The 20,102-nt window shown below is 42.2% G+C and overlaps 1 protein-coding gene across 4 annotated transcripts in view; it reads left to right on the forward strand.

Moving 5' to 3' along the window:
- The first annotated feature begins 1,823 nt into the window (after positions 1 to 1,823).
- Positions 1,824 to 20,102, forward strand: part of BCL9L (BCL9 like) — a 214,530-nt gene continuing 196,251 nt past the window's right edge. For 3 of the 4 annotated variants that reach the window (XM_030220852.1, XM_030220848.1, XM_030220851.1), the window contains exon 1: positions 1,824 to 2,500. The gene's annotated coding sequence lies outside the window, so the exon portion shown is untranslated. Of the gene's footprint in view, positions 2,501 to 3,315; positions 3,346 to 20,102 lie in introns of those variants that run through there. The other variant, XM_030220849.1, reaches the window with a different exon arrangement.

A 20,102-nucleotide genomic window follows, 5' to 3' on the forward strand; every position in this document is an offset into this window, starting at 1 on the left:
AAAGCGAAAGCCACCACAAAGAAAATGTTCCACTCAATGTGGAAACTCAAACGCGTGAAACAATTCTTCCCAAGGGGAAATTTTTCGCAACCTGATACAATCAATGATAATAAGCCACTTAGACTACTGCAATGGAATCTATGCAGGATGCAAAGAACAAACCTTAAAGAAACTTCAGACTGCTCAAAACACGGCAGCTAGGTTTATATTTGGAAAAACGCGATTTGAAAGTGCAAACCCCTCCGCGAAAATTACACTGGCTCCCAATCAAAGAACACATTGCCTTCAAAATCTGCACCATGGTTCACAAAATCATCTATGGCGAAGCCCCAGGATACATGACAGACCTAATTGACTTACCAACCAGAAACGCATCCGAATCAACAGGAACATATCTAAATCTACACTACCCAAGCTGTAATGGACTTAAATACAAATCTACCTATGCATCCAGCTTTTCCTACATTTTTTTTTATTTTTGTTACATTTGTACCCCGTGCTTTCCCACTCATGGCAGGCTCAATGTGGCTTACATGGGGCAATGGAGGGTTAAGTGACTTGCCCAGAGTCACAAGGAGCTGCCTGTGCCTGAAGGGGGAATTGAACTCAGTTCCTCAGCTCCCCAGGACCAAAGCCAACCACCCTAACCACTAGGCCACTCCTCCACCTGAATTTGCAGCATGTCCATTTTCGGCAAAATTATTTTAAAAAGGGCTTTTTTTACAGACGCACTGAAAAATGGATTGGCTTGCACTCAAAACCCACGCCTACACTACCGCAAGCCATTTTTCAGCACAACTTAGTAAAAGGACCCCATAGTGAAGTGGATGGTGCTACCAGTTAAGTTTAGGCCACACTTTTCTCCTTAGCATTTCTACTAATACATCCAGGGTTCATTTGTATATACCAGTAGTATTTCAAGCATATCTCATGCGATGGTCATACACGATGATTACAAGGGAGAGTGTCTCTTTTTGGTGTGCTCCTGTTTTATTGGCTCAGCTTCTGATGGAGCTCCATAGGGAGTCTTTGTTTAATTAAAAATTAAGTTAAAGATACATTTACTTCAAGAAGTGGTTTACAATAAGCACACAACTGTGCAACGCGTTACCCAAAGCTTTGAAAACGACATACGACCACCTTCACTTCTGGAAAATACTAAAAACCACCCTGTTTAAAAAGGCATACCCAACAAATCCAACTTAAATGCCTGATCTCAGCTGCACAAGAAAATTAAAGCACGTAATGAACATAACTCAACTCTTCTGCTCTACGATTCCTAATGTGGCCTCTGAAACATGAACTTTATCTTACCACAAACCACATTGTATTTGTTCAAACCAGAGTCGGTAATCGCCTCTCCGGTATTATGTAAGCCACATTGAGCCTACAAATAGGTGGGAGAATGTGGGATACAAATGCAACAAACAAATAAATAAATTCTCACTATGATGGGATCTTTTTTTTTTGTTGTTGTTGTGTATAGGGGAAGAGTTAGAACTTAATTCTTCAAAGTAGTGTATTAAGTTAGAAATACTGTTAAAGAATAACAAAAACAAATCCCTTCATGTATGGGCTGCCATAAGAAGCTGGAAATATGTATGAATTCTCAAGTGCAGGTGAGGCTTTGGACAAGGCAGAATATTCAAGGTGTTCATTCCAATTTAGACCACTGGGAGGCTAGTAGTAGAGACAGAGATTAGGAAGCAGTGAATCAGAGCGACATGGGCTTTTATTTTGACATGGTACTGGCTCGGCTCTTGTATGAAACAGGCAAAGTGAATGATCCTGTTTCTCTTAAATGATTATTCAGACTCAGAGAGAGAGGGAGGGAGAAAGAAAAGGGGACTTGCACAAATCCTTCCACTTGACAACAGTATCCTGCAAGCTCCCACACCCAAGAAAAGGGATTTAATTACTAGTTATAAAGAAAGAAAAGAAAAAAAATCGGAAATGTATTTATTTGTTTTAAAGAAAGGACTCTGAAACTTGGAACTTGTTGCCAAAAGCCCTGCTGAAGAGCCACAGCTAAGGTTGGGGACAGGATTCCTCAACTGAAAGTAAAACAAGAGACTGAGTGAGAAGGGCAAAAGTGTGCATGAGATCTGAGGAGAGTGAGTGTGAGAAGGCTTAAAAGGGCTGTGTATGCATTCAGGTGAGAGAGCCTGCTCTGTACTGAAACTGTATGTGCTGTGCATGTAGGTAATAGCCTGCCGTGTACCGTATGTAGAAGAGAGTGTGAAACTGTGTGTTTGTGTAGGGCATGGTCACCTTCCAGTAAGTCCCTTTGAGTTGACTGGTAGGGATCGTGACTATTAAGTGACGGATCATGATGAACCCTCCATGCATGGCTCTTCCCCAGCACTCAGTTCCTAAGCTTCACTGCAACCCACACCAGCCAGAGAAGTGCTGAAGAGCAAAAGAAATAATCATAAAAGGAAAAGCCATCGGGCTCACTATGGGAAATACCTCCGGCCTTTCCTGAGAGTCCCAGAGAAAGGTAAGTCTCAGACCCGGCTTTGCTTGTTTGCTGACTGCATTAATGGTGCCGGGAGGGGGACTTCCCAGAGATCTTGTGCCGCTGCTGGTGGGTAAGGGAAACCTGGGAGGCACTGCATGACCTGCTTAATACTGAGATCGATCTGTTGGAATATCTGACTTTTTTTTAAATTTTTTTTTTTTTTATTTCTTTTGAGGTACATCGGTTTCTTTATAGGCTAGTTATCTCTGGCTAATGCTGGGCTAGACTTATCTCTGGCTAATGTTAGGGCCTTTAGAAGGCGGTCAGATTTTGCGAATTTCGCTTTTTAGCCCATGAGGAGATTTCTAAGACAGTTGCAAGGTACAATCATTTTGTACGTTTTTTTTAAAAATATGAATTTATTATTTTTTTTTTTTGTATGCTAACAACGCTGTTGTATCGGAGAGAATATTGATCCGAAGAATCCAGTTTCTAACTAGTTGCTGTACCGGGGGTACTCTAGTATTCCGAACGTATTAATTTTCTTGAGAAGAAAAACAATTCCTTAGATTTTTCTTTCTAACATCTCCAGGCTCTAGCTTTGATTATGGCTGTCATTTTCCTTCAGCCTCGCTGGCATTGGCTGAAGAGGATGGCCAGCGAGCCACCCAATGAGTATGGCGGAGGCCCTTGATTGAAAGAGGCGACAGCCAGTGGCGGCAGGGTAGGTGGGTCTTGGCGAGCGCAAAGGATTTTGGTAGTTATAGTTTTTTTGGCTGTATTTACCTTGCCGTCTGCGCTGCAAGCATTTTAACTTCTTGATCAGGGGGAGCTTCGGGGAGTTTCGCTGGGGCCTGACTGTTCTGTACAGAGATAAGCTGCAGGTCAGTTAAGAGTTGGGAGCTTGAAAAGCGTGCCTGCAGCGAGAAGCGGCTGGTATTTAGCCGGGGGAAGTCTTGTTGCTTTTGACTACAGCTCCCAAGAGGCTGTGGAGTTGGTCTGGCTCGAAGGATTCTTGACAGAGAAGGCCATAACTTGTCTCCTAAGGGTCCTGGGCTTATGTAGTGGACTCGCAGTTGGCAAGATTCTGCTGTGAAACTGAAATGTGGTGTGGGGAGGGGGGGAATGGTCGTGTTTAGTGTTAGTGCTGACATATGTGCAGGGAGAGCCTGGCTGAAGTTCGGTGTCATGTTTGCTGTGTAAGGCCGACTGGCAGGGCCTGCTCCCTTCTTGCACCCCTCTCTGTCCGCCTTCTCCATATTTTTGGGTTTGATTCCCAGTTGCACGTTTTGGGTTACGTTTATAGTAAAAAATTCGGTTTTATGTTTACTCCTGCTTCTATACTGCCCTGAAACAAACAAACACAAAAAAAGACACCTCACTAGTTTGTGTGTGCAAGACTTTTGAATAATTAGGTTTTAAGTTACTTCCAGTGTTGAAATGTGGGACAGTGTGATTCACGGATACATCCGGGAAAGTTAGTGAGTCAGTGTTGCTCTGATTTAATGATCAGGAATATGGGAGCCCGAGGCTTTTTGCAAGAGATAATGTAAACGTTTTACAGAAAGGAGATGGGGGCATGGTTATGACTGGCAAATTTATGAAATAATTAGGTATGATATATTAGGTTTTAATGTTTTGGCTTATTAGCCAGATGTGCTATATGGAAACTGGCCTGATAAGTTCATTCTGTGTTTCCCTGCTCCTTACCCTCTCCCAAATAACTTTTGACCCATTCAACCCATTTTATATAATTTTATGACACATACAAAGTGCCCATCTCCCATTTTTTTCTGTGTGTTTTCCTCTTCATCACTTTTGAATCATTTATCCAATTTCATATAATTTTTCTGATACACAAAGCACCCAGCTTCCACTTTTTATGTACCCTGGATTCCTCAAAAGCCATTTTCTTTCTCATAGGTATAGGGCAACAGAAGGTCAATACGTATCATGATGTCATCTAGCATGTTTTAAATTTGCTCTTGCCATTAGAGCGTTTGTGGTCACCAGCTGATGCCATTTCTTGTGGTGTTTCTTGTAGGGAAAAACTCTGTCTCTCAGGTGTGCTGATGTATTTATTACACAAAAGTCGTAATTGTCATAACACTGCAAATATCTGTACCAAAGGAGGAATGAAAGTAGTGATATAGTAAATGATGGCAGAAAATGATCAAACTGGCATGCAGTCTGCCCAGTTGTATCTTACCTAAACAAAAGTGAAAGAATCACAATACTGATACTAGTTCTAATCTTACCATGTTTGTTTTTAACCTGATTCTTCATCCCTTTTCCTATTACTGCCCTTCATATTGGTCCCAAGCATTCCCAGAATCTGTTAACAGACTGGTCTCCACCACCTGTACTGATAGGATATTTCAGGCTTTATCTTTTTGATTCTTACAAGATCAGCACTATATGTCCCTCCAGTTGTTAACATCAAGCCGGCTCAGCCATCAAAACGTGCAAGGCTATTGTCCAAAACATTGGGCTCCCCAAGCTTATTGGTCATTTTATGTAGACTACGTTAACCTTCTTAAAAGCCTGATGTAGCAATACCTTGGTTATTAGTCGTAACCGCTGCTCTGTGTAAGTTACCCCAATGCCTTCTTAAAAGTTTGATGCAGTCAGGAAATGTTCACATGTTGCCTTTTATTTTAAAAAGCAGAAGAGGTTATTTTCAGGCAACATCTTTATTTTTGAATTTGGCTTCTGTGATTACATTGAAGTTCGGCTGTGCTCTTTGGTGTTACATAACAGAGAACTAGAAATAGGTCCATGATTCGGAGAAAAAAAAAAACACTTGCTTTGGGGAAGCAGGGCTGATGAGGTTTTGTTTGTTTTGCTTCTGGTTTTTTACTGAGGTTCATGAAGAGAGAAGACAAACAAGATATTTTCCTTCCGAAGTCTAACTGCTAAACTGGCTGAATGCAGCGATTATATGGGGAAAGAGAGGGATCTTCTGGAAATGGGAAATATTCTTGCAGTTGCATAAAGGTGGCTCTTTGCTCTGCATATTCAATAGTGTCTGTCGCCCGAGAAGAACAGTTCATAAATGAGAAAAGGTTATTTGTTCGTAATGTTGACCTTTTTGTCTTGGAAATAATTTTCACTGTTGGAGACAAAACTTGACTTGAGCTTTTCTAAAGCTGAACCACAGCTGGGGAAGAAATTTGAGAAATAATACCTCGGGGAGCTGGAGAGTGAAATAAGAAAATCAACAGGAGAAAATAAACTGTCACTGCCTTCAGGTGTTAATTGCGATGCTCTAGGACTTTGTCATGGTTATGTGGATCTAGATTAGTCTGTGCAAACAGATTTCAAAATACATATGTACATGTGTGACAGATTTCGAAATACACACATGTGACTCCTATTTTAAAGGTCCAACAAAACAGCTTTCAAGCTCACACAAGTGACATCTGTGTATTCTGGACAGCTTCTCATCTTTTCTGTTTTATGGTATTCTCTCTCTCTCTCATATATATAAAATAAGTACCTGTATTTAATATTGTAAACTACTTTGATTGTAACCATAGAAAGGTGGTATATCAAATCCCGTCCCTTTTCCCTTTCTCTGTATAAACACATATACATGTATACAAACACAATTTGCACAGTAGATACTTTTAATATAGAGTGAAAGAGCTGTACAGTCTCTGATGAAGATATCCTGCTAGTAAACACAAAGATAATAATTCTATAAACGGGCACCAAGATTTAGGCACCCCAGTTCCATGTGCTTATCAATCCTATAATGGCATCTCGGTGCCAAGATTCCGTTATAGAATATTAGCAGGCATAAGTGGGGCATTGGTGCACCTAATGTTATACCAAGTCAGTGAAAGCTGTAACTGTTGATGCCTAAGTGCGAGTTACTTATATTATTCTCAAAGTTATGTACAGATCTTCGCAATACATCCGTGACCTCTAATACTCCACCCATGTTTGTGCCCCCACGCACTAAACGATTTTGGCATGTATTTTATAGCAGCACTTCTCAATCCAGTCAGGCTTTCAGGATATCTGCAATGAATAATGCATGAGAGAGATTTGCACGCAGTACCTCCTTGTCATGCAGATCTCTCGTGCGTATTCATTGTGGGTATCGTGAAAGCCTGACTAGCTGGGTGAGCCCCAAGGACTGGGTTGAGAAGTGCTGTGTTAGAGATGTGCCAGGCACTATTCTATAATTGCCAATTAGTGGCGCCAATCAAGTGCTATTACTCTATAACTGCTGTGCACAATTGGAGGTAAATTCTATAAGTGGCACTGAAAATGTTTCACGCTGAGCGCTATTCTATAAAGGGTATTACGTCCTTTAGAGAACAGGGCTTAACGCCAGCAATTATGCCTGCTAAAAGCAGGTGTAAATGTTGCTGCCTAAATTAGGGGCGGTTTGGCTAAATTCTGTATTTGCGTAAAATTTTAGAATGCCCCCCAAAATTTACATGCGTTAGGATTTATGTGCGGATCATTACAGAATACGATTCTCCTGTAAATCTTAGAGGGTGGAGAAGGGAATGGGACTTGATGTACCTCCTTTCTGTGGTTTTTACAAGTACACTCAAAGCGGTTTATACAGTATGCAGGTACTTATTTGTACCTGGGGCAACGGAGGGTTAAGTGACTTGTTCAGAGTCACAAGGAGCTGCAGGGTGAATTGAACTCGGTTCCCCAGTGTCCAGGTCCACTGCACTAACCACTAGGCTACTCCTCCACTCCCAAGAGAAATTTGCAGCCCCGTAGTCAGCAGGATTTGAACCTGTGCGGGGAGACCCCAATAGGTTTCTAGTCCATCGCTTTAACCGCTCGGCCGTGACTACCACAGCGCCAATAATTGCTTGTTAGCTAGTTATTGGCGCTGATTGGCTTGTTCAGCAACTAAGTTGCGTGTGCAACTTTAATCACTGTTTATAGAATCCAGGGGTTGGCACCAGTTTATAGAATTGCTCTTAAAGCCTTTTCTTCTTTTGCTCCATGTTCTGCTTTTCAACTCACAAGATGCATAGTGCTTCCAGACTTAAGGAATGTTTGGAATAACTTTTGTTTGTAATCTCCACATAGATTGATTTGTAATAGTTTGATAGTAAATGTTGACATTTGTGTGTTTGTGCTACATTTGTCCAGTTAGGATTGTGTTGCTTTAGATAGGGGATAAAAATGTTGGGATAGTGAGAGAAGAATTGTTTTAACACTTTTACTGGTTGTGAGTTCCCATGGAACTGTGAGAGAGTAATGACAAAATGACTGAGAATCCTAAACTGCTCCCCAGCCCAGGTGAAATTCTGGGTTATATTCTAAAAAAAAGGTCACAAACTTTGAGTTACCACAACTTCCTTAGAGAGCATGTTTAGAAATAATTCTAGTTACAGCTATTTGAAGAAAAAAAAAGTTATAATTCCTTAATAGCTAAACTTCAAGAGAATGTTTTCTTTTACCTGGCAGTTTCCTTTTATTCCTTAAGGTTTCTGTCTTAATTGGAACCAAGGCTGAGATCTGGTACTATAAACTTCTATTTGTCACTACCCAGATTTCCCCCCTATTTTATATTCTTTCCTAATTTATTTAGTCTGGTTATTTCAGTGATGGTCCTCAGCCTTGGGGGCCATGTACCTGGACTCAAATCAGAATTCTGTAATCATTTGGATAAAGGATAATGAATTTGATATGCTGCCTTTCTGTAGGTATAACCAAAGCGGTTTATATATTATATTTCACTGCTAGGTATTTCAGTCGCTCGGCGAGTATGATCTCACCTCCTTTCCTCTCAGGGGCTCTTACTGCTGCATCAGAGCATCCCCAGACCCAGTTGGCCTGCAGCGTGGAAGACCTGAGCTGGGAATTAAACCTAGGTCCCTTTGCATGGCACTACACAGTGCTGTCACAGAGCCACTGGGTCTGTCTACAGAATATTGATTCTGAAAGCCCAAAGACTTGTTTACCAAAATTTGCTTGATTGCAATTTGTAAGGAAAATGACGTGAAGAAAGTTTACAATACTAACAACGTACAGAAAGAGGGGTGGGGAGAAGCATGTCCCGGGACTCGGACACAGAGTGTAATTCTAATATGCACATAAGATAGGGGCCTACTTTCCTTCATAGAATAGGCACCCTCTGGGTGCCTAAATATAGATGCAGTGTTATAGAATTACTCCCCCCCCACCACCACCGCCACCAGTGCCTGCTGGAAAAGCCAAGTTGTGAGATCGGTTCTGAATCTGGCCTGAGGGTTCAGTCTTGAATGAAAGGGGTAGTTGATGCCACAAAGTTGGAGCTAGAGAAGCAAAAGTGGCCAGGTGAGTACGTTCTTAGACAAATGGAATGAGAGGATGGTACTGAAAGGAGCAGAGGGGGTGCATAGGGGGAGTAAAGCAGCAGCCAGTGTACCAAACAGAACTGTTTTTCAGAGTGGGTGGTATATCAAGTATATATTAAACATAAAATATAATTTAGCTGATCTGTGTGCAGTACGCAAAAGTTGAGAAGCAGCATTTTAAAGTGCAATTGAAAAACACCTGGAAGCCAGTGAACTAAATTAAGGAGTGGAGAGACATGGCTAGACCTTAACACTTTTGTGCAGCATTTTGATGACTGTGTTCTGCAGAAGCTGAAGTCTTTTTTTCAGGAAATGTGGGGTAGCCTGAGGCAATGGAAGATGAAATAGTCCAGATGGCTGATAACCAGAGAAAGAAGCAAATGTTTGATAAAGGAAGGATAAGACTGAGTGAATTTTACGTAGAACAAGGAAGGAGGTCCTCATAATTGAAGATATCCGGGCTTCATCAAAGTTGAGTTGAGTAGAAAGCCAAGGGAACATGCAGAATCCAGAAGACAATGAGACTGTCCTAGGATTAGGGAAGCTGGCACTGCATCCCATGGTTTTCATTAAAACCAAACAGCCTCACACTTTGGGATGTTACGTCTGTGTTGTTGTAACCAAGCGGTTATAGCATCAAGTCAAGTGTTGAGAGAACCAAAATCTGGTGTAGAAGGATCATTAGAGAAAACTAGTTGAATGTTGTCAGCATGTACGTATGTCAGCATGTACGTAGAGATTGACACCCAAAGACTGGATTACTGTAACTAAAGGAGAGAGAAACATATTAAATAGTTTTGCAGCCAGCACTGAACAGTTCAGTACCCCATAAGTAGAAAACGATACGGGGATAGGGACATGCAGTTAATATCGGGGATGGGGACAGAGTTTGTGGGGACGGGACAAACTTTGTTCCTGTGTCATTCTCTAAAAGCTTGAGACTAGCTTTAAACAGGCTGTTCCAACTAGATGGAACAGCTATAAAATGCTAGTATCAATATATAAAAACGTAACACATCTTAGATAACTGGCAACTGAGTTCAATGATAAAAAAAACTGCACAAGCTGATTTTGGATTTAAATGAAGCACTGTTAAATGACATCATTTGTGCCCTGTCTGCCTTTGATGTGGCAAAGAGTCTTGTCTGCTGATCGGACACCTACCATTTGTAATGTCCTTCCAACACATGCAAGATGCCCAGGCATCTTACTTTTACTGCAACACATTCGTCCGTTGTTGGCATCAAGGAGCATTTCCAACACTTGATTGACACATTTTTCTGATGCCGCACAGTGTTGGTTGTCTTCTACACTCACATCTGAAAGACAATCCAATTATCTTCCCAGATGATGTAAAAACATAAACGGCCGAACTTTGAGAAGGTTGTACCAAAACCAGATCGAAATAGAAGACTCAAGACCATCTACATCAACAGCTCAGGGTCCTTCACAATCCACATTCCCAGAAAGTGACACATTTGTGGAAGAGCCCCCCTCCAGAAGAATAAAAATGGATGTTAGCAGTTTTATGAGCGACTTTTATGGAACAATGCCCCCTTTGAAGGCTGTTGTTTATGAATTGGATAGTTATTTGTCTTTGATGCAGACGACGATATTACTTTTTGGGAAAAAAAACAATCAAAAGTACTGGCCAAAACTTGCATGGGGGATCCTGTGGATTCCTGCTACCAGCACATATTCTGAGAGGGCATTTTCTATTGTGGGAAGGACTGTGGAAGACAGGAGAGCTAGACTGAATTCTGAGATTGTTGATGAGTTGTTATTTATCCACAGATTTAAAAAATCATAACAGTACTTCTTAGGGCATATTTCTCCCCCACTAGGGCATAGAAAGCGAGTTGAGTTTTGTCCCCCTGGTCATTTTAACAAGGTGGATTAGGGTTCTTTGGGGTAATAGAAGTCAGATATTGTTGGAGTTGGAAGGATAGAGGGTGTTTGTGGTGGTTATTTCAGTTGCTCGTTGTTACTATTGTTTTCTGTTTGTGATTTATAAAAAGTTGTTATTCCTATACTTTAATAAAAAAGATTTAAATATAAAATCATAATTGTTCAAGGCTTGAGCAGATGAGGACAGAGCTGATGGGGCATGATGGGATCAAACTTAGTCCACGTGCCATTCTCTATCCATAAGACAAAGACTGAGGGAGGGTGAACAGCCAAAAAATGAAAATAAAAAAGGTTGATTAGGAGTGAATGGAACCAGTTAAGGTTGGTTCTGGAGATGCCCAATTCCTGTACACGAAATCAAAAGCTGTGGAGAGACCAATGAATGCCAAAATAAGGACTTTAACCACATCAAGGTTAAGGCATATCTCGTTTACAAGTGCAGTGCATTTACCTTTGGTGCAATCTGGTTGATGGGGATGAAGGGCATTTATTTATTTACTAGTAAAAAAGGCCCGTTTCTTACAGAAATGAAACGGGCACTAGCAAGGTTTTCCTCGGAGTGTGTATGTTTGACAGAGTGTGTTTGACAGTGACTGTGTGTGTGTGACAGAGTCTCCTCTGTCCCCTGCCCCCTCTCCAGCCACACAGCAATTCTTCTCTCTCCCCTGCTCCCCCTCCAGACACCCAGCGATTCTCCTCTCTCCCCTGCCCCCCCCCCTCCAGGCACCCACTGTGTCTCCGTCGCTCCTTTGAAAGCCCTGCCCATCTGTAGCCTTCCCTTAGAGTTCGTTCCCCGTCGCTCCTTTGAAAGCCCTGCCCGTCTGTAGCCTTCCCTTCGAGTTCGTTCCCTCTGAGTCCCACCTTCTGACGTCATTTCCTCTTTCCGCGAGGGCAGGACTCTGAGGGAACGAACTGGAAGGGAAGACTACAGACGGGCAGGGCTTTCAAAGGAGCGATGGAGACTCGGTGTGTGCCTGGAGGTGGGGGCAGGGGAGAGAGGAGAATCGCTGGGTGGCAATGACGGACCGGGCAGACGGGTTGGGCGTTTTTTACAGACCGTTGATTGGTTCCTCGTTCTTGTGACATTGCGGGACAGTGAGAGCCAATGAAAAGCTGAGTTGCAGACTTACGAACCCTACAGTGCCACAGTGCCACGGAGTCAGCTTCAGAACATTGGAGGTACTTTTTATTATGTAGGATTAGGATTTATTTACCGCCTTTTTGAAGGAGTTCACTCAAGGCGGTGTACAGTAAGAATAGATCAAACATGAGCAATAGGCAATTAGAGCAGTAAAAATATTTGAAAACAATACAAAGTATGGCATGGTATACTAGCAATGTCAACACAATACGTAATAGAACTTGTTTTCTCAAGGAGAGAAACTCTATGAAGGTAAACTTTTGAGAATTTTAGAAGTGAATGGGGCTGTAATGCCTAATAACCACAGGGTTGAAAGAGGATTTCTTCAGGAGTGGTCCAATCAAAATTTGTCCACGGTTCAGGGAAGCTCCAAGAGCAAAGAATGTTTTGCATTATAAGAATAAAGGAGATAAGGGACTAAAGAGTGGAGGAGTGGCATTTCAAGCGGACGAGTCGGAGAAACTTACTGACTTCACGGTAAACCTGGAGGACGTAATGGGGCAGTTCGGCAAACTGAAGAGTAGCAAATCTCCTGGACCGGATGGTATTCATCCTAGAGTACTGATAGAACTGAAAAATGAGCTTGCGGAGCTACTGCTAGTGATATGCAACTTATCCTTAAAATCGAGCGTGGTACCGGAAGATTGGAGGGTGGCCAATGTAACGCCCATTTTTAAAAAAGGCTCCAGGGGAGATCCGGGAAATTATAGACCGGTGAGTCTGACATCGGTGCCTGGGAAAATGGTAGAGGCTATTATTAAAAACAAAATTACAGAGCACATTCGAGGACATGGATTACTGAGACCAAGTCAGCATGGCTTTTGTGTGGGGAAATCTTGCCTGACCAATTTACTTCAATTCTTTGAAGGAGTGGACAAAGGGGAGTCGGTTGATATTGTGTATCTGGATTTTCAAAAGGCGTTTGACAAGGTACCTCATGAAAGGCTACAGAGGAAATTGGAGGGTCATGGGATAGGAGGAAATGTCCTATTGTGGATTAAAAACTGGTTGAAGGATAGGAAACAGAGAGTGGGGTTAAATGGGCAGTATTCACAATGGAGAAGGGTAGTTAGTGGGGTTCCTCAGGGGTCCGTGCTAGGACCGCTGCTTTTTAATATATTTATAAATGATTTAGAGATGGGAGTAACTAGCGAGGTAATTAAATTTGCTGATGACACAAAGTTATTCAAAGTCGTTAAATCACGACAGGATTGTGAAAAATTACAAGAGGACCTTACGAGACTGGGAGACTGGGCGGCTAAATGGCAGATGATGTTTAATGTGAGCAAGTGCAAGGTGATGCATGTGGGAAAAAAGAACCTGAATTATAGCTACGTCATGCAAGGTTCCACGTTAGGAGTTACGGACCAAGAAAGGGATCTGGGTGTCGTCGTCGATAACACACTGAAACCTTCTGCTCAGTGTGCTGCTGCGGCTAAGAAAGCGAATAGAATGTTGGGTATTATTAGGAAAGGTATGGAAAATAGGTGTGAGGATGTTATAATGCCGTTGTATCGCTCCATGGTGCGACCGCACCTTGAGTATTGTGTTCAATTCTGGTCGCCGCATCTCAAGAAAGATATAGTAGAATTGGAAAAGGTGCAGCGAAGGGCGACTAAAATGATAGCAGGGATGGGACGACTTCCCTATGAAGAAAGACTAAGGAGGCTAGGGCTATACAGCTTGGAGAAGAGACGGCTGAGGGGAGACATGATAGAGGTATATAAAATAATGAGTGGAGTGGAACAGGTGGATGTGAAGCTTCTGTTCACGCTTTCCAAAAATACTAGGATTAGGGGGCATGCGATGAAACTACAGTGTAGTAAATTTAAAACAAATCAGAGAAAATGTTTCTTCACCCAACGTGTAATTAAACTCTGGAATTCGTTGCCGGAGAAAGTGGTGAAGGCGGTTAGCTTAGCAGAGTTTAAAAAGGGGTTGGACGGTTTCCTAAAGGACAAGTCCATAAACCGCTACTAAACGGACTTGGAAAAATCCAAAATTCCAGGAATAACATGTATAGAATGTTTGTACGTTTGGGAAGCTTGCCAGGTGCCCTTGGCCTGGATTGGCCGCTGTCGTGGACAGGATGCTGGGCTCGATGGACCCTTGGTCTTTTCCCAGTATGGCATTACTTATGTACTTATAGTGGTTGGGGTGGTGGACTTTGGTCCTGGGGAACTGAGGAACTGAGTTCAATTCCCACTTCAGGCACAGGCATCTCCTTGTGACTCTGGGCAAGTCACTTAACCCTCCATTGCCCCATGTAAGCCGCATTGAGCCTGCCATGAGTGGGAAAGTGCGGGGTACAAATGTAACAAAAATAAAATAGATACTATTGGAGATTCTACATGGAATGTTGCTAGTGGAATAGCAACATTCCATGTATAATCTCAAATGGCCGTAGCATTTAAATCTATTCTGTATATTCAATATGATTCTCTCTCTCTCTAATTTTATAAACTTGCATGCACAGTTTTATGCCTAATGCACAAGTTGCATGTGTAAGTTATAGAATAATCAAACAGGCTAATTTTAGCTAATGTAAATTAAGTTGCTTAGATCATATTCCATAAACCATAGAAATAGTTCTCCCGCAATCTCAAAACATTTATTGATAGACGTAAATATTAGGTATGGACCATCAGCAGTGCTGTTCCCGAGTTGACTCCAGGGACTCCCAATACACCTTATGTCATCATTGGTCCTGTTAATTTCTCATATCTTCAATCTTTTTATTCATTCACCGTATCGAAACATTTTTTGGAATTATTTTTCAACTTGATACTTATGAAGATGTGCTTAATATTTTTATATAAGTTTTTAAAGGGAATCGGTGCTGACGCAAATTCATGTTTCGCTAGATAGCTGAAAATAGTAGGGGAATTTAAGCACCAGTCTGGAGTATGGTGAAAAGAGAAAACTTTGAAACAGCTATCTTTCAGGTGTGCCTGGTGGATATATGCACATGAGCTGAGTTTATCCTGAAATTCCTCTGTGCATGCACCAAGCACATTCTGCCCCTTGCTTTCGCTTTTACAGCATGAATATAATTTGGATATCATTTCCTTTGAGCATTGTTGAACTAGGTCTCTGTGCTGTTCCAGCAGTATGATTTCTGTGCTGTTCGCTTACCATGGGAGTTCTGAGCATCAGCCCATAGGAGCATTATATAGTCTTACACCCTCATCCAGTCACAGGGATAACAGAAACTGAGTTGTCAATCCCTTGGAGCATTCAGAAGTCCAGTAACCTCATTTAGACAAGAGACACACATTACCTAGGATCTGGGTGCACTGTATAGCCCTGTGACCTCATGAATTTCCCAAATGTTGCTTTATTTTTTCACTCAGTTTATTGGACTTACCAGAAGCTGGTTCCCTAATGAATAACAAAACGTTCCAAGTTTTGTGCTAAGTAGAGATGTGGTGGTTTTTATTTGTTTGTTTCCTTTTTTGGCATTTAATACAGAAATTAAATAATAGGTTCCATTTTTATCTCTCTCTTTGGAATTGGCTAGCCAGTTAGCCAGTCTGAAGTTCATGTCCTTAGCTTGCCAACATTTCCGTTTGTCATCTACCTGTTCTCATAAATTTTGCAATCTAATTGTGTCGGATTTTACTTCATTTGCATATTGTTTAAACAGGGTGTTGACATTAGTAAACTGCTTGTGTACAGTAAGGTGCCTGTATCCTAGGACATTCAGCACTGAAGCGGCATCAAACAGCAACGTTATGTCTGTGGTGAACAAGTCCAGTTATTCCAACCTCAATGTTTATTGCTCTCCTGAGAGATAACATTGTATTCTGAGAGACTGCTGGCATAGTTCTGGCCAAGATAAGGTCTGAAGTAGCCCCAGGATAGCTCTGTGAAAGATCCTTTTAAGCATGGTGAGTTCCTATGTTTTAAAATATTACTCTCTCTCTCTCTCTCTAGTTCCCTTCTTTCAGAGAGTTATCTCAGATTCTGGCAGTAACTGTCAAGTGCTGAGAAGTCTTTATTCCTTCTTATGCTCTGTTTCCCTCCTTTAGGGTTTTTTTTTCTTTTCTTTTTTCTCTTCCTTCTGTTTTTTTTTTAAATGTCTTTCCTTTTCTCTGTCTTACTGTATTTTTCCATGTGTCTAGCCTTAAAGACTTTTCTTGGAGTGGGTTGGGGGAGAGGGAGCAATGTTTCCAGATGGGTTAGTTTTGCGCATATCATAACAGTAATGAACCTCATCCTTAAGTCAGGGCGTGTGGAGTATGATCTCAGTCTCTCAAATTTACTTCTAACACCCTACTGTTTGCTTTGTACTAAAAGCTTCTTTCAGGAGGTAGTAGGATATGATGTATGGGCAGCTTATTAAGATGTGCTTTTAATGAGGCATGTGGTACCTAGTACAGCTGAGGATACTTTTGTATCTTTCTGCCAGGGTTTCCTTGGTCTCGCCCTTTATCCTATATAATAAAACTCACCCTCAACGTTCTGAGGACACTGACGTCACTGCAGCCAAGCCACTGACGTCACTTTCGTCATGAAGGGTTCGTGGTGGTGAAGCCACCGAAAGCACCAAGTCTCTGGGCCCCGCCCTCGCGTCAAACGTGATGACGTCGAGGGCGGAGCAATGGCGTCACGCATCGAGGGCGGAGCAATGGCGTCAGTGGCTTCAGAACCAAGAAGCTCACGAAGGTGCGTTCACGAGGTCCGGAGCAATGGCGTCAGTGGCTTCAGAACGACGAACGGGTGGGTGGGGAGGGAGGGGGGGTGTTGGGGACGAAAACCTTGCTAGTGCCCGTTTCATTTGCTCCAGAAACGGGCCTTTTTTACTAGTCTCTTTATATTTGAGAATTTGATGTCGGAGCTTCTCTGTGTGTTGGGAGTTGTTTCTATGTTTGTTGATGTGATGACATGCTTCCATTTTCTCTGGGTTTGATACTCATCTCCTAAGATGCTCACTAGTCTGTTTTCTGACCATATACTCAGGAGTGAAGTAGATGGAGGGGGAAAATTTGATATAAAAGGGTAGTCAAAATAGAACACTAACCTATTAAGTTTTACACTCAGGGCTATTGCAAGGGGTGAGGAAGAAGGGAACCTGTCCTGGGTGCCATGCTACCCCTTCCAGTTAGTCTGCAGTTGTGTGAGTACAGAAACCTAGAAGGGAAACGCACACTATACTAGAAAAAGCAACCTGTAAAACATGGAGGAAAAAGCCTCACAACCCTGTCTGGAGCACAAACTTTATCTCCGAGACTGGATAGGGTGATGACCTCATGAGCAAAAAAAAAAACCTATCTCTACAGGTAGACACAAGTTAAAGCACTTTAACAAATAACAATGTTTTAAAGTTGTCATTAAAGCAAAAAAAAAAATTATTTTGGTCCCACCGATGGTGGCCAGCTTTTCGCTTGTAGCTGCTTATGCTTATAGCTGCATGAGGGTAGAACAGAACCAGACATCAGTGCAAACTTGAACACCTCCATGCTCCAAGGCTACAAGTGAAATGCTAGCCACAACCAGTAGGACCAAGATATATATATTTTTTTGCTTTAATGAGAGCTTTAAAATTGTTATTTGTTAAAGTGCCTTAACTTGTGTCTACCAGTGGAGGTAGGAGGGTATTTTTTAGCCGTGGAGCACCATATATTCACCAATACAAACCCCCCCCCCCCCCCCCCCCCCCCCCCCAAAAAATGTGTACAACAATCTAGCTGGCAGGTGAACTAAATTTACGCTATACTAGAAAAAGCAACCCATAAAACATGGAGGAAAAAGCCTCAGAACCCCGTTGAGGCTTGTAGTTATGCTCCAGAGGGGGTTCTGAGGCTTTTTCCTCCATGTTTTATGGGTTGCTTTTTCTAGTATAGCGTAAATTTAGTTCACCTTCTAGATTCTTTACACACGTTTTTGTGGGTTTTTTTTTTTTATTTGTGCTGTGATAACATCTGCCTAAATCTGTGTAGGGGTCCTGTGTCTCTATTACGGCATTGGAACAGATACTTGGTATTTAGAGCTGTATTGGAAATGTTCAAAGGCATGGCTTGAGGGTAAAGATATATCTATTAGTTTCAGCAGACCCATGGTTTGGGGCAGTCAGGAGGTTGTAGATAAGAGCGGAACTTGGGCTTTAAAGGAGTACTCTGCAATCCAGCTAGTGAAGTGATAACAAGCTTTTGCCCTATCAAGGAAATGAATCTAAGAACTGCATTCTAACTCTGTTTTTTCCATGTTTGGCATTTCCATTTTAATTCCCTTTTCCTTTTGTAAGTCTTGAAGGTGTAAAGAAGTTCCACTGAAAAAAACTAAGAAAAAGTACCTGGACCCCTGAACCTTATTTACATATCCCAGCAGTACAGATCTGTTCAGTAAAAATCTGAGCAGTGGAAATAGTTAGAAAGGGGCTAGTTTTAGGAAAGAATTGATCACCAGTGATGAAATGATGGCAAAAGAGCAATTGATCCATCAAGACGTCGTGTACAAATTAAGATGTTACATGACAAGGATGGTAGGCAGCTGGTTTGTAGCTTCATGCCCTGTTTGGTGTTTTGTCTGAACACCTGTGGTACAGAAGTGATGCAGGGACCTGTGTGTAATGTCCATTGAGACTGATATGCTGGAAACTCAGAACCTGGAGGCTGCTTGCTTCTCCCTTGTGGGCGTCATTTGCTCCATAAGTGTCTTCATCCCTGCAGCATGGCAGTATTCTCGGCACACAGCCACGTCTTAAGGGAGGTTGGCACCTGTTCTAGACACCGACCTTTGTTTCTTAGCACGGTTAACAGATTTAGGAGGGCTATTGGCGTTCAGGCATAAAGAATAAATGATTCAAAATGTCCATCACAAAGGATTTATCTCTTTATCCGTCAAACACTTCTTATTTTTGTTTGTTGCATTCAGATTAGTTTAACCAGAGCCACCGGTTTCCTGTGTCAGATTTTTCAAGATTTTGTGATGAGAGTTTGCAAAATATGTGGCAGATTTTTAAAACATCTATGGCAATTGTATGGGACATTTTCATCAATTGACATATTCGAGTGTTTGGGGGTTCTATTTTCTTTATAAAAAAAAGTTTCTGGCATTACTTATATGCCCCATTAACAGAGGCATACAGAGTATAGAAAACCAAATCTCACAAAGCTAAGAGAACAGTGAGCGCTACCTTAGTCTAATATAACCATGTTGTTCAGATTTATGTAATGTGAATCCAACCCCCACCGCCACCCCTCAAAAGAAAAATGGTCCGACTCAGGTGGTGTTCTTTACGCCTGAGTCAAACAAACAACAATCAAAATTAAAATAAAATAAAACTCTAACAGGACCCTCTGGATCAATAATTAAGAATCCAGCTGTGTGCACGATGGGGCATCCCTCTCCTAAGTGGTTCCCAAACCTTTTGAAACATGCCTCAGTACTTTATTTGATCCTTTTCTTCTGAGGGAAAAAGGATTTAAGTGATTGGTGCTGAGCAGGGGGATAGAGAATAGGGGGTGGAGAAGGCAATTTGGGAATGGGGACAGAGGGGAGAATCTCAGTAGAGGGCGAGTGAATGTTAGAGGAGGGGAATGGAGAGAGGATCGCAGGCAAGAAACGTGGAAAGTTGGGATGGAGGGCAGTGCCGGCGTTAGGGGTGAGTAAACAGAGCAATTGCCATGAACCCCCCATGTTACAGGGGGCCCAAAACCTACCTGAATTTGAAAGAGGGATGGCTTGGCAGCAAGCTTTGGGGGGCCCCCTCCCTAGTTTCTGCCCTGGGCCTCATCATGTCTAGCACCAGCCCTGATGGAGGGGAAGAAGGAGGAGAGGGTAGGAAGGATTAGGTATAGGGGAAGGAGAAGGATTAGGGATTAGATCTAGGAGGAGAAACCACATGTTCACAACAGTCAGGACAGAAGCATAGAGGGAGGATGCAGCCTGAAGTGCCTCACTGTTGTCAGGTTTGGGCCACAACACATCACCCCTGGAGAGAGAGAGGGTAGCCATTGCTGCCAGTCCAACCACTCCAGTCTTTTGTCTCCATGGGGCATGCTGTAGAAAAGACCAGATTTTTCAACCCTGGCTGTGGAATTGTGGGAGGTTTGGGGCCCTGAGTTTAACCGTGGGGCATATTAAGTTCAAGACTGGTTATTTTCCAGAGCATTTGGTTGATGGTTGAGTTTTGAGGCTTGATGGATTTTATTGTCTATGATTTTGTGCTATTTATGTGTTTTATTGTACCTCCAAAACCACAGCTTCACACTCAATGTGTATAACAATGGATATAGGAACCAGTATCGCTCCAAATTGAGTAAGAAAC

This window comes from Microcaecilia unicolor, chromosome 12 (assembly GCF_901765095.1).
Source record: "Microcaecilia unicolor chromosome 12, aMicUni1.1, whole genome shotgun sequence".
NCBI lineage: Eukaryota > Metazoa > Chordata > Amphibia > Gymnophiona > Siphonopidae > Microcaecilia > Microcaecilia unicolor.